The 15,395-nt window shown below is 38.1% G+C and overlaps 1 protein-coding gene across 4 annotated transcripts in view; it reads right to left on the reverse strand.

Moving 5' to 3' along the window:
- The window catches only part of ENPP6 (ectonucleotide pyrophosphatase/phosphodiesterase 6), a 235,352-nt gene that overhangs the window by 145,149 nt on the left and 74,808 nt on the right, over positions 1-15,395 (reverse strand). For all 4 annotated transcript variants that reach the window (XM_032298753.1, XM_032298752.1, XM_032298751.1 and 1 more), the window contains one exon: positions 9,854-9,948. The gene's annotated coding sequence lies outside the window, so the exon portion shown is untranslated. The remainder of the gene's footprint in view (positions 1-9,853; positions 9,949-15,395) is intronic.

Below are 15,395 nucleotides of genomic sequence, written 5' to 3' on the forward strand. Positions count from 1 at the left end.
GAAGAAATAATACCAATAATAAACTAACTCTTTTAAAAAACAAAGGAGGAAGAAACACTTCTTGACTCATTTTATACGCTCAGCAAAACTTAGATAGCAACTTCTCATAGCATCAGAAAAAAGATCAATATTCCAAACATACTTAGATGTAAAAATCTGTAACAAAATATTATCTAATTAAATCCAAAATATAAAAAAGGTAATGTGTCTTGGCAAAGTGGGATTTATAAATAAGATTTGACCTATTATTCAAAGATCCATCATTATAATTCATCGCATTAACAGAATAAAGGAGAAAAAATGTCATCTCAATAGCATTTAACAAAATTGAGGAGCCATTCATTAAAAAAAAAAAAAAAACTTAGCAAACTGGGAATAAAAAGGAATCTTCTCAATTTGACAAAGGGAATATACAGAAAATCTATAGGTAATACCATACAGTATTGCTTTCAATAAGCTTTCTGCACTTTGTCTCATTCCTACTTTTCTGGTACTCCTAAAAAATTCATATATTCCCATTTTTTTATGGTATCCGTATGTCCCTTATGCTTTCTTCACTCTTTTCAAATTTGTTTTCTTTTAGTTCCTCTGACTATTTTCAAATGACCTATCTTTTTGTTCACCAATTCTTTCTTCTACATAATTGAGTCTGCTGTTGAAACCCCCTACTGAGTTATTTCGTTCTGTCATTGTATTCTCCAGCTCTAGGATTTCTGTTCTGTTCTTTTTTATGGTTTCTGTTTCTTTATTAAACTTCTCATTTTGTTCATGCATTGTTTTAAGTTTATTTAGTTGTTTATCTGTATTTTGTGGTATCTCATTGAGCTTGTTTAAGATTTTTTTTGAATTCTTTTTTAGCCAATTTGCACATATCCATTTGTGGGGAACGGAGTTGGTTATTGGAGCTTTATTAGTTTCCTTTGGTGGTGTCATGTTTGCTTGATTCTTTGTTATCTGAATAACCTTGCACTGATATCTGTGCATTTGAAGGAGCAAACTCCTCTTTCAGTCTTCATAGATTGGTTTGGCAGGTTAAAGTCTTTTCATTAGATCTCCAGCTGATAGGATTGCCTCTGAGGTCATAGTTGAGTGGGATTGAATCAAAGTCTCATGTCTGATGCTGGGTCTACAGTAGAGACTGCAGTTGGTAGGCCTGTTACCAGGGGCCATAGTGTACATGGTTCTTATCTGGTTCTTGATGGACTGGACTGCCTCCAGGCTAGTGCTGGGATGAGGTTCTGCTGTGTTCACAAATGGCAGCCTGTTACTATGTGCATTAATTGGTTTGGCTTCCTTCAGGTCTCTGAGGGGCTCTTGTTGGATCATTGGATTGGTCCCTGCACTGGCTATACTGCCCTCGTCCATGGCTAAGAGGGGCTAGAGCCAAGACACAAGGTTGTTTCAGAGTCCACAGCTAAGACAAATATCTTCAGGTTTGTCTTCAGGGTCACAAAGAGTTACATCTCCTGGTGTTTCCTGGTGAGCAGGCCTGCTTGTGGACTGAAGTTGAGAAGGACTAGACCCATTTTTTGGACTGTCTCAAGATTCACAATGGAACTGAGGTCAAGTACAGCTAACCTTACACGACATGGTAAAACACCGAGATTTCCCCCTAAGATGGAGAACAAAGCAAAGATGTTCTCTTTTTCCATTTCTCTTTAGCACTGTACTAGAAACCCTAGCCATGCAAGAAAAAAAAAAAAAAAAGCAACAAGAATAAATAAAAGGCATAAAAATTGGAAAGAAGGAAACAAAACTATTTGCAAGCAAAATGATTGTCTATATCAAATGTATATGTAATCTATAAAAAGTCAAATTACATATTTTAGGTTGTAGATTTTACTATATGTTAATTTTATTTCAAAAGATTTATAAACATTGACATTTCAAGAAAAAAGTAGAAGAGGGGAAGACGAGGGACTCCTTGTATGCAAGATACTGGGATCTCTATAGCAATCTTCTAACTTTTCCACAGCATCTAAATAACCATATAATAAAGAATATGTCAGCTTTTCTGGTTATGAAACTCCCTCCACATACATAGACTGAACAAGGATCTGGTTCTATCTAACTGTCCTCTTCTAAGTATATTGCAGGTGTGTGGAGGATGGATTTAATGGCACAAGATGGGCAGCAGACAATTGGAATGTGTTTCAATAATCCAGATGAGAAATATCCCGAGCCAGGGCAATCGTTGCACAGATGAAAGAGAAGAAGTAAAATTTGTTAAAAAATGTCAAGACAGGCCAGGCCCAGTGGCTCAAATCTGTCATCCCAGCACTTTGGGAGGCCAAGGCAGCTGGATCACGAGGTCAGATGATCAAGACCATACTGACCAACATAGTGAAACCCCATCTCTACTTAAAATACATAGAAAAATTAGCTGGGCATGGTGGCAGGGCACACCTGTAGCCCCAGCTACTCAAGAGGCTGAGGCAGGAGAACTGCTTGAACCTGGGAGGCAGAGGCTGCAGTGAGCCAAGATCGCACCACTGCACTCCAACCTTGTGACAGAGTGAGACTCCATCTCAAAAAAAAAAGACAAGAACACAACTTTGTAAGGAAGAAGAAAGCTCTTTCATTTATTTATTTTGAATGTCAATACAAATAGGTAGGGCCATTTTCACTTTTCTCTCTGTTTATAGATGAAAACATTGATATTCAGAATTAAATGTGGTTGTATTTATGCACTGTTATTTCTTTAAAATGGTGTAACTAAAATTTTAATAAACTCACTTTATAAGCAAATTTTGGTATAAATCAAATACCCAGAAAAAATAAAACAGTACATAATTCCAAAGCTGAAAGCCAATGAATTGTAAAATGTTTTTATACTATTGCCACAAGCTACCACCATATGAACATGAAAACAGAAATACCAGCCCCCACTTTCAGTGTCCTAGAAATCATGTTGCTATTTACAGGTGTTGGAACTTCCAGGCGGGATTTCTGCGTGTGGTTGGGAGGCTGGGTGTCCTGCAGTACAATTCTGACAATAACCATCTGGAGTTAACGTCAGATTCCACAAGTTAGGAGCACTGTCCCCAACAATACTGTCCCCATTTCAGACACCAGCTGTAATTTCAGGTCTCCAGGCCATCTGTGCCCTGACCAACCAGCTACAAGTCCCATAACCCCTGTCAGGCTCAACGATTCTCCAGAACAATTCCTAGAACTCAGGAAGGTGCTAGACTTAAAATTACAGTTTTATTATAAAGGTTGAATATCAGGACCAGTATAATGAAGAGACACATAGCACAAGATTTGAGAGGGTCCCAAATGCAGAGATCACACACCCTCTTCCTCTGAAATCAGAGTGCATCACCCTCCTGACACATCAATGTGTTTATCAACCACAAAGTTCCTCTGAGCTTCAGTGTCCAGAGTTTTACTAGGGTTTCCTAACATAGTCATGATTAGTCGGATCATTGATCAAGGATTAAACTCAGTCACCAACCCCCCTGCCCCTCCCTGGAGATCAGACTGGCTCAAGGTCCTAACCTCCTGAGATCACGTGATTGGTCTTTCTGGTGACCAGTTCCCATTCTGAGTGGTCTCATTAGCATAAATCAGATGCAATCCAAAAAGCCTCATGAATAACAAAGGTGCCCCTATTACTCAGGAAATTCCAAGGACTCAGAGTCTTTCTCCCAGGAACTAGGGACAAAGGCCAGTCCAATGCTTTATGACACAACACAGTTGCATACATGTTCTCCTCAGCTTGGTGAGATCTCCTCTTTCTGTCCCGGGCAACAATCAAGTTCCCTGCATAAACTCTGACGTCAGCCAATATTGGGTCATGACAGAGTTCTCTGCTACATGGGGTGCCCAGATGGCATGAGTTTTGGATGTGGGGCCACCCCTGTAGAATCTGGCCTGATTCTGATGCTTCAACTGAGCAAGGGATCCATTCAGTCTTTTTAGGTGACTATATTTTTTGAACACCACTTACTTTATTTATGGAAAATTATTTCTAAAATGCCTTATGCTAGCTAATGAAGGTTTAATATCTATTATAATAAAATAGAAAACATTCTCTTTAACTACCTCTGATTGTAAATTTCTGTTCAAATGCTGAATGATTACCTCTGGAGTACAGATGAAGTCATTCATGTAGTCTTATGTGATAGTTAATGTTGAGTGGCAGCCTGATTGGACCGAAGGACACAAAGCATTGTTTCTGGATACGTCTGTGAGGGTGTTGCCGAAGCAGATTAACATTTGCGTCAGTTGACTGGGAGAGGCAGACTCACACTCAATCTGTGTGGGCACCATCTAGCAGCTGCCAGCGTGGCTGGAATAAAGCAGGCAGAAAAGCATGGAAGGACTTGAGTTACTGAGTCTTCCAGCCTTCATCTTTCCCTTGTGCTGGATGCTTCCTGTCCTAGAACATCAGACTCCAAGTTCTTCAGCTTTTGGATTCTTGGACTTACACCAGTGGTTTGCCAGGGGCTCTTGGGCCCCCGGCCACAGACTGAAGACAGAACGGTCACCTTCCCTACTTTTGAGGTGTTGGTACTCGGACCGGCTTCCTTGTTCCTTGGCTTGCAGACGGCCTATTGTGGGCCTTGACGTTGTGACCATGTGCATCAACACTCCTTAATAAACTCCCCTTATACATACATTTATCCTATTAGTCCTGTCCCTCTAGAGAACCCTGACTAATACAATACATAAGTTACACTTCCTATTCTGAAGTTTTTAAGTAGTTTACCTCATAGACAATGGAACACTCTGGGACTATTATTTTAATACACAGTGACATTATAATTTAAAATCATTTTTGTATTAGTAATACTGTCTATGTGTTTATCGGTGGGGCTCATGCTACGGCTGAAAAACATGTACTTGGAAAATCCACTTTGAAATAGAAATTCTGTGCACTGAAGTGCTATGAAGATGGGCACACATACACACCATGTTGTCACACGCTGTTAATTAAGATGAGAGGACCCTGCAAAGTCTCAGAGTTCAAGGTGAAAAGCAGTAGGAAAGAAAGCGCTCACAACAATCATTCTAGTGTCAGAAGAAAAACCTTAGCCAATTACGTCTAACAGTTTAACTGAACAAAGAATAATTTGCCAATCAAGCAGCCTCTGGAGCCAGAGTAGGCTCAGAGAAAGCACAGCTAAGCGGTGGAAGAAGATTTATGGGCAGAAAAAAAAAAGTGATGTACAGAAAACAGAAGTGAGATACACAAACAGCCAGATAGGTTACAGAGTAGGGTTTGATTTATTTGAACACATTTGGAACAGCTACTCCCCTTTGGCCAAAATTCAGTGATTGGCACAAGAGAAGTGTTAAGCCTAAAGCTGCCTCCTTACCTGCTTTAAGTTTGGCCTACAGACTTCTCTGAACATCATGAATTATAGCCTACATCGAGTTGTAAACGGACTGTAACCTACTCTTGTGCCAATCACCAAGTTTTAGCCAATCACATATGGCCAGCTGTTCAAACCATGTTCAAATAAGGCAAACACCAAGCTGTAATCACCCGGCTGTTTCTGCACCTCACTTCTGTTTTCTATCTGTCACTTTCCTTTTTCCGACCATAAATCTTCTTCCACCATGTGGCTGTGGTGGAATATTTCTGAGCCTACTGTGGTTCAGGAGGCTGTCCGATTCATGAATTGTTCTTTGCTCAATTAAATTCTTTTAAATTTAATTTGGCTAAGGTTTTTAACAGGAGGTTACAATCTGTTAAAATTTAGGTAGCTCACTGTGTACAGAGAAACCTTTAGGCCAAATTTAAATTATATAAGGAGGCAGCTTCAGGCTAAACTTGATTTAACACTAGATTTAGGTATACACAATTGATATTTATTTTTATTCAGATAATACTCTTTATTTGTGCATGTTAAACAAGGTCTCTAAGAGCACATTCCTTATGTGTATAGCTACCTTCCAATTGACTAAATAGGAACACATGGACACTAAGCAGAATAGCTAGAAACAGTTCATCAGATTCCTGATCTCATATTTGGGCATCATATTGGCTACTTGGTGGTGGGAACCAGGGTCCTCTCTTTATTACTGTGAGTATTCACTGGGTGAGACCAGCTGGCAGCCTTTAGAGGGATCCCAGGCTCCTTCCCGCTGCAGCAGACCCCTGCTCTCACCTCTCTCCAGGAGAGAAAAGGCTGAGACCCATCCCACCAAAATTCAAGTCCATAAGTTCTGGGCTGAAACTGGGTATCTAGCTATCTATTATCTATCTATCATCTATCTATCTATCTATCATCTATCATCTATCATCTGTCATCTATCTATCCATCTATCATCTATCTATCATCTATCCATCATCTATCCATCTATCATCTATCCATCATCTATCCATCATCTATCTATATCTATCATCTATCTATCATCTATCTACCTATCATCTATCATCTACCTATCATCTATCATCTATCTATCATCTATCATCTATCTATACCTATCCATCATCTATCTATCATCTATCCATCATCTATCTATATCTATCATCTATCTATCTATCATCTCTCTACCTATCATCTATCTATCTTTCAAAGTTCCTCATATGATTTTGATCAAAAGTCAAACTTAGGAAGCACTGCTGACAATACCAGGCAGCACTGAGTTTGGCTGAGCAATACCACGTCATTGTTAGATTTGCATTTTAGAAGGCAGGCTCTGGAAGAAATATGGAGGTGACAACAGTGCTGGTGGAAGCCATAATAATCATACAGTTCTCTCTTCATCCTCAGGGAATACATTCCAAGACCCCTGGCGGATGCCTAAAACCACAGATAGTACCAAACCCTATATACACCATGTTTTCTCATCTGATAACTCAGACACCTCCTAAGTGACTAGAGGGCAGATAGTGTATCATCAGTGCCAAAGGGATAATTCCCTTCCCAGGCTGGTGAAGTGGGACAGCGCAAGATTTTGTCCCCAGTTCCTGGCACAGAGCTCCTACAAACTCTTGGAACTTCCTGGGTGAGAGGAGGTACTTTTGTTACCCTTAAAAAGCTCCTTTGAGCCATACCTGAGTTTATGCGGATGAGGTGACTCTTGGAGGGTGGGGCTGTTTGCCAGGGGAGCCCACCCTGTGATTCGAGGGTTGGAACCTTCAGCCCCACCTTCTGGACTGCCAGGTGGGGAGAGGACCTGGAGACTGCGTTAATCACCAGTGGCCAATGACTTCGTCAGTCATGCCTGTGTAATGGAACTTCCATAAAACATCTTAACAGTGGAGTTCAGAGAGCTGCTGGGTGGGTAAACACTTGGAGTTGCTGGGAGCCTGGTGCCCACAAAGAGGGCATGAAGCTCAGCACCCCTCTCCTTGCTCTGTGCATCTCTTCCATTTGGCTTTCTGCACGGCATCCTTTATAATAAGACAGTAATAGGAAGTGGAGTGTTTCCCTGAGTTCTGTGAGCTGTTATAGCAAATAACTGAACATGAGGAGGGGGTCGTGGGAACCCTCAATTTACAACCAGTCAGCCATAAGCGCAAGAGGTAACCTGAGACTTTTGGTTGGTGTTGAAGTACAGGGAAGTCTTCTGGGACTGAGCCTGTGGGGGTCCGCATTAACTCTCGGACTAAGTATCCAATTCATTAAATCGTAGGACGCCCAGTTGGTGTCCAGAGAACTGGACATTTGCTTGGTTGCAGGAAATGGATAAAAACCCCACATATTTGGTATCGGAAGTATTGTGAGTATAGAAACAGTTTTACAGTTTGCCTTCTGATACAAGGGAAATCAGGGTTCAGAGAATGCTAACAGCAAATAGTTTGGAGTGCCGGAACTGAAATTCCAACCCAAATATCTCGGGTAGCCTATAAACTAAATATCTTTAGTCTATCTTGATTAAAGTGAGAGGGAGAGAGAAAAATCACCACTAGAACTCTACAGAAATAACTGTGCAGGCAGCACCTACAGGTGGATGCTAAAATTATTGGGAGAACCAGAAAGTAAGAAAGCGTTTGAAACTCCAAAGGATGGGATGTGTCAAAGGGACCCAAGAGCCTAGCTAAGCCAGGAGAGCACTCACTAACCAAAGCTGAAACCACTGGAACCACCACATAGACTGCGGAACACTGGACCATCACCCAAAGTATAAAAGAAATATACAAGTCTATAAATAATAAACTATTGAATAAATAAACCATTAAGTAAATAAATGCATATACAATAAACTACTGAATAAATAAATACAATAAACAATAAACTATTGGATAGATAAATAAATATATTCATATACAGGGAGAAGTGACAGATCTTCCTTACAAAAGAATTTCAGAAAATATACATTGATGCTCCCCATCCTGGAGGAGGAACTTCCTCACTCCTCTCCGCTGAGGTTGGGACAGAGCTACAGACTAATTTCCAAAGAACAGAGTGGGGAAACGGAAAAATAGTGATGGTGCAATGGAAAACCTGGCAAACTCAACATTAGCCAGCTCATGAAGGTCAATATCACCTGTGGTATCCTGTGGATGTCACATTCCACCTCTTATAGAGAGGTGGGAGGGGCACTTTGTTCTGTGATGATCTTTCCAAAAATTCCTAACTCCCATGTAACCAAGAGAAAGCCCAGGCTGGCAAATATTCCTTAAGATTATAAAGGTCAGAAAAAACAGGGGTAGACCAAGAAGCCAGAGGCAGCTAGGGAGAAGTGACAAGTAAGTGTAATGTGGGATCGTGGATAGCGTGCCAGAACAGAAAGAGGCAGTCAGGAAAACATCAGCAAATTCGAAGTCTCCGTTTTAGTTAATAATATTCTGTCAACGTTAATTTCTTAGTTTTGGTACTATGGTTATGTACAATGCTAACATTGGGGAAAGGTGGGTAAGGTTTATGGGGCACTCTGCATTACTTTTGCAAACTTTCAGTACACCTAAAATATGTTCAAAATTAAAAGCTAAAAATATTAAATTGAAACCAGAAGCCTAGACATCAGTAACAGAAACCTTGAGAATAAAAAACAATGGAGTAACAATTGCCCTTTGTTTAGAAGCTAGAAGAGAAGGTTGTTTCAAATACATGCAACCTACTACTATAAGAATTAAATCTACACCCGCTCTCGCCATAGGAAAGTTTCTATGTCTCTTTACTAAAACAGGCTGAAAGATTTTCTGTAACACCAACCTATTTGTTCCCATGACAAATAGTTTATAATCCTGTAACCAAAATCAAAAACAAAAAAATCTTATTAATGGAAACCATGAGTGCTACAGAAAGCTGTTCACTTGAAGATACGAGCTATGATTTTCAGAGAAATTTGGTCACACTCCCCTCCTTTGGGAAGATGAGTCATTAACCTCTTCTGATGTTTGACACTGACGTCATTCTAATTTGCTCAGACAGCATAGAAAGATGGTACAGATTTTCTCAGAAATAGAATATGACTTACAGTCATTTCTTCTTATTAAAAAGTAAATTTAAAGTTAAAACAGTGTCTCATATATTATTGAAACTATAGCTCAGTACATCGGTTCTTCTTGACAACTGAAAGGAGAGATATGCAAAAAAACAGAACACAGAGGCTTAGAAACCAGAATGTGTAATAAACTCCCCAAAATCAATAAGGAAAAAGGTAAGAGAAAGGGCAACGGATATGAACAGTCAAGCAACAGAATAAAAAGACATGAACAGCCAAAGACCTTACAAAAAGATATTCAACCTCATAATAAATCAAGGAAAGTCAAATGCAAACAACAAAGACACCATTTTCTCCTCCCTCAGATTGGCACAAGAAGCTCTCACAGAGTGCTGCTGGGAGTGTAAATTAATAAAGCCTTTTTGAAGAGCCATGTGGCATTATCTCGTAAAGTTGAGAACACACTTAACTCCTGCACCTAGCAGCTTCATTCGCGGGTACTTACCTAGAGAAGCACTGCAGTCTTCACTGCTTCTGACTCTTACAAATGGCTTACTCTGGTCAAGTTATTGAATTGCTCACCATGCGTCAGCTTCTTGTCTGTAAAATGAGGATAATATTAGTGCCTTTCTCATAGGGTTATCATATCCATGATATAATACTGAATGAATTAATTTACGTAAAACAAGGTCTTTTACATATGGTGTCTGCTCCCATAGTAGACACCATAAAAATGGTAGACTACACCCTATATATATCTCAGGCCCTACCTACTATCCCCATCAGTGGAGGCGATAAAAATTTTGGCACACCACAGTCCACTGTGCCCTAAAGACGTTCTCATATATTTGCTTGTGCAAGGAGACAGGCACATGGAGATTTACTGCAGCAACGTTTGCAATAACAAAAAATTAGAAATAATCTAAACGTCAATTAACAAAGGTATCAATAAATGATGTCAGCATTTATGTCATGGAACACTATACATCTGTTTAAGAGAATGAGCTAGACTTAAGTGTCTAGTTCTTGAATTATCTCAAGAACAATATTAAGTGAGATAAAAAACAAGCTGCAGATGAATGCATGCACTATAAGATGTTAAAACGTACACACGCAGCCCAGTACTCTCCATAATAATAGCAAAAACACCATGAAAATTACAAAGACCAAAATTAGGATTGGGGGGCTTGAACTCTGTCTATAATGTTCTATTTCCTTAAAAAGATAATTAAAGTGAATATATATACATATATATTTAACTACACACATGTATATATTAAAAATGTTACCATTTTACAAACGTGAGGGTTGGTTCACTGATGTTGTTTATACCATGGGCTCTGATTTTCTATAGGTCAGAAACATATTATAATTTTATTTTTAAAAAATCAGCAGACCTTGGAAATTAATTGAACACGTGGGTGGTAAGGGAGAGAGAAGGGCCTTGGATGACTCCCAAGGTTCTGCCGTAAATGACGGAGCGGTCTCATTTGTCAACATCAGGACTCTAGGAGACTTGCCATCTTTAAGCAATCACTTCATCATATAAATCAGAAAAAGGAGGGAAGTTAACCTAATTCAAACCATAATCCAAGGTAACAAAGGAACTTTATCTTCAAAATAGAACTAGGGAAGTGATCTCAGTATAGCCGTCAAGAATGAGCAATTCTGAGTCCTGGCTCAAATTCTCTGCTACAAATGACCTAATGTTCTTTCTTTATGTCTTTGCCAGATAAATAGAAATCATTATGTATGCAGAGAGAAGATGGATTATTAAATAATTATAAGAGAATTGAAATGTAAAAACTCATTTAAAATCAATAAAAACTGTTTAGTGATTTTAAGAGAAAACTGGAAAAAATGGTTAGCCAAATTTATTTAAATTTATTTAAGTTTACATTTAAAATGTGCAATATGAAGGAAAAATGTAATAGTATGTAAACTGAAAATGTCTTGACAAAGAATTGCCACATCTCGGTTGCTCCTGGATGGGGACAATCTGCTTTGAAGAAAGGAGCTGGGAGCTCAGAACTATGTCATTGTGAGCAGATTGCAGAGATAATCAGCCTGACCTCTTCACTTTGGAGGAAGTTGAGCATCATATAGATGAAGGAACTTAGCTGAGGGAACATGAAAAATGGTAGAGTCTACAGTAGATAATCATCTTCTATAATAATGCTTTCTCAGATTATTTATTCTGCTTCTCCTCGCACCTCACCATTTTATTACTTGCCAGTCATATATTGATTACTTGCTTTGAATGGTTCAGGTCCATAATTTCCTACTGAAAACTGTTGGGGTCAGTTACGTTTTGGAATTGAGGTGTTTTTCTGATGTGTGAGAGGTAACACGGTCCATATAGAGTATACTGCATACATGCCTGCAGCATTCATTTAGCACTTCCTTGATTTCATTCATCAGGGTTTTGTAGTTTTCCTCTTAATGATCATATACATACTTTGTTAGATGTGCAATTAACTATGTCACCTTTGGGGACGTTAATCTAAATAATATTGTATTTTTAATTTCAAATCGTGCTTGTTCATTACTGGCATATAGGAAGGCAATTGAGTTTTGTATATAAACCTTGAATTTAACCACCTTTCTATAATTGCTTAATAGTTTCAGAAGGGTTTTGTTGTTGTTGTTGAGCCTGTTAGATTTTCTACATAGAAGATTGTGTCATCTGTAAACAAAGGCAGTTTACTTTCTTCCTTCCTAATCTACATATCTTTTCTTTTCTTTTCTTTGTCTTGTTGCATAGCTAGGACTCTTGGTACAATGTTGAAAAGGAGCGGTAAGAGAGGACACACTTGCTTTGCTCCTAATCTCAGTAGAAAAGCTTACAGTTTCTCACCATGAAAAGTGTTAGCTATAGCATTTTTGTAGATATTGTTTATCAGTCTGAGGAAATTTCACTCTATTCCTAGTGTACTGAGAGTTCTTAGTGTAAATAGGAGTTGGATTTTGTCAGATGCTTTTTCTGCATCTATTGATATGATCGTGTGATTTTTTTTCTTATTTAGCCTGTTGAGATGATAGATTACATTAATTGATTTTCAAAAGTTAAACCAGTTTTGCATACCTGGGGTAAATCCCACTTGGTTATGATTTATAATTATTTTTGTACATTGTTGGATTTGTTAGTATTTTATTGAGTATATTTCCATCTATGTTTATGAGAGTGTAAACAACTGGTATGATTTCTTTCTTAAATGTTAGAATTCACCAGTGAATCTATCTGTGCCTGGTGCTTTCTGTTTTGAAAGGTTATTAATTGTCTATTTGATTTTTAAAACAGATGGCTTATTCAGATTGTCTATATCTTCTTGTGTGAGTTTTGGCAGATTATATCATTCAAATAATTGGTCCATTTCATCTAGGTTATCAAAACATAGACATAGAGTTGTTCATACCATTTCTTTATAATTTTATTTTTATTTTTATTTGACTGCAAGTACAATCATCTTTACTATAATTTTCATGTCCATGGGATCTGTAGTGAAGTCCCTTATTTCATTTCTGATAGTAATAATTTGTGCCCTCTTTCCTTTTTTCATAGTTACTTAGCTAGAGGCTTATTAATTATATTGATGTTTCCAAAGAACCAGTTTTTTTGCTTTATTGGTCTTCTCTATTATAAATTTCTTATTTTCAATTTCATTGATTTCTGCCTTTAATTCTTATTATTTCTTTACTTCTGCTTACTTTGAATTTTGCTTTTTTTCCCTTTAGTTTCCAAAAGTGAAAACTTAGATGATTGATTTTAGATCTTCCTTCTTTTCTAGTATATTTATTTAACGCTATAAATTTCCCCCTAAGGACTGCTTTGTTGCCTTCCGAATAGCTGGGACCATAGACATGTGCCACCACACTCAACTAATTTTTCTATTATTAGTAAAGACAGGGTTTCACCATGTTGGCAAGGCTGGTCTCAAATGCCTAACCTCAAGTGATCCTCCTGCCTTGGCCTCCCAAATTGCTGAGATGACAAGCATGAGCCATTGGGCCCAGCTTATCACCTGAGAGACTTTTTAATCTGCCTAACAAGATAATCTTTATTCATTATACATTTCCTCCCCTCACCCTCCCACAATTTGTGTCACCACCCCCCCTCAGAAGCCCCAAGCTCCCATTCCTTTCTGTAGCTCAAAATGCCATATAAGCTTCAATCATCTGAACTTTCCTGGAGTCTCATATTTTGTGGGACTCCTGTGTGTATGGACATAATTAAATGTGATTTTTCTCTTGTTAATCTGTCTTATGTCAATTTAATTTATAGCTCAGCTAAAGAACCTACAAAGCTGAAGGGAAATCATTTTTGCTCTCCTACGATATAAAATACATATATTTTACACACTTTAAGAAATAAATGAGGGGCTGAAAATATGAGTAAGTGGTAAACAATTTTTTAAAACTGAAGCGTATATTTTAAAAATAAAAATTACAAAATTGAAAAGTAAAATAAACACAATAATAGAAAATTAGACAAAGCTAAATAAGGCATTAATAAACTGGAAGATAGATCTGAGAAAATTATGCAGAATATAGTACAAACAGAGAAAGAGAAAGAAAATATGGAAGAAAGGTTGGGAAACTTGGAAGATAGACTGAAAACATCTAATAAACATTTAAGCATAATTGCTAATGTAGACAAGAAAGTGGTAAAGTAATATATGAAGAGATAGCAGCTGAGAATTTCCCAGAAGGGATGAAGGACAACTGTCTAATTCAGGAAGCTCAATACATTCCCAACAGAAGGAATTAAAAGTAATACTCATCTAGGCAGATCATAGTGAAATTGCAGAACACCAAAGATGGAAAGAAAAATCGTAAAAGCAGACATAGTGAAACATGAGATTGATCAGCAGGAGCAAAAATTAGAATAACAAATTATTACTCAACAGCAACAAGGGAAGCCAGAAGGCAATGGAGCAATATCTTTAAGGTGCTAAATAAAAAATAATGATGAACCTAGATGTGCTCAGGGAAAATAACTTTGAAGATTAGAACAAAATAAAAGCTTTTTTTTCTTTTAACCTTTCAATTCAGGGGTAAATATGCAGGTTTGATCTAAAGGTAAATTGCGTGTCATAGGGGTTTGGTGTACAGATTATTTCATCATCTAGGTAATAAGCATAGTACCCAATAGGTAGCTTTTCAATCCTCTCCCTTGACCCACCCTCCACCCTCAAGTAGGCCCTGGAAAAAGTATTTTTAAACAGACTGAAAAAGTTTGCCTAAGAGATGTGTGGGAATTCACTCAGGGTGGTGACAAAAATATCAAGGGAAAAATATTAGAGAAAGTTACAGAATATGGTCTCAAACCCTTTTGGAGGGCCTAAGGGTTTTTTCTATAGTTTTTAGCTGAAGGCAGCCAGAGTCTCTTTGTAGGAGCCAGAGAGATTAGGGCGCAAGACAAAGGAATGTGAGTAGTTTACCTAACTAACTTGTTTACTCATGTGGTCTTAGCACTAAACTTTGAACTGGATGGCCCTCTCCAGGGAGGTCAACCAGGGATATTATACGCTAATGGTGTTTGCTTTGGGCATTGGGACTTTGGGACTTGTCCTTTAATTTGTAACCTCTAGTGGTGTTGACACAAGCCTTATTCAATTAAACGTTACTAAATAAATGCAGGTCTCGCTGGCTGGTAGGGGCCAGTGGCTGCTATCTGTTTACAGTACTCTCCGTAAGTCTGTAAGCAGCCACTGACCCTCAGCAGAACTGACAAAGCATAATGTCTGTGTGTCAGTGCACTTTATTCATCAGTCACTGAGTCAGGGTCTGCAGGACAGACCCCCACAGGTGGTGACCCTAACATAGACCCTCATTAAAAGAAATTCTAAAGGATGTGCTTTAGGCATGAGGCAAGTTAGCCCATTTAGAAAGTTTGAGATACAAGAAGGAATTTAAAAAATGGTAAGTATGCAGCCAAATCAAAAGAAATATCAGTTAAAATAATATTAATAATTAAGAATTTAAGGAAAACTCATAACTAGAGGTAAAAAGAAGGTGTAATGAAAAGGCTTAATTTACCAAGAAAA

This window comes from Sapajus apella, unplaced genomic scaffold (assembly GCF_009761245.1).
Source record: "Sapajus apella isolate SASKATOON/1434 unplaced genomic scaffold, GSC_monkey_1.0 scaffold39, whole genome shotgun sequence".
Taxonomy (NCBI): Eukaryota; Metazoa; Chordata; class Mammalia; order Primates; family Cebidae; genus Sapajus; species Sapajus apella.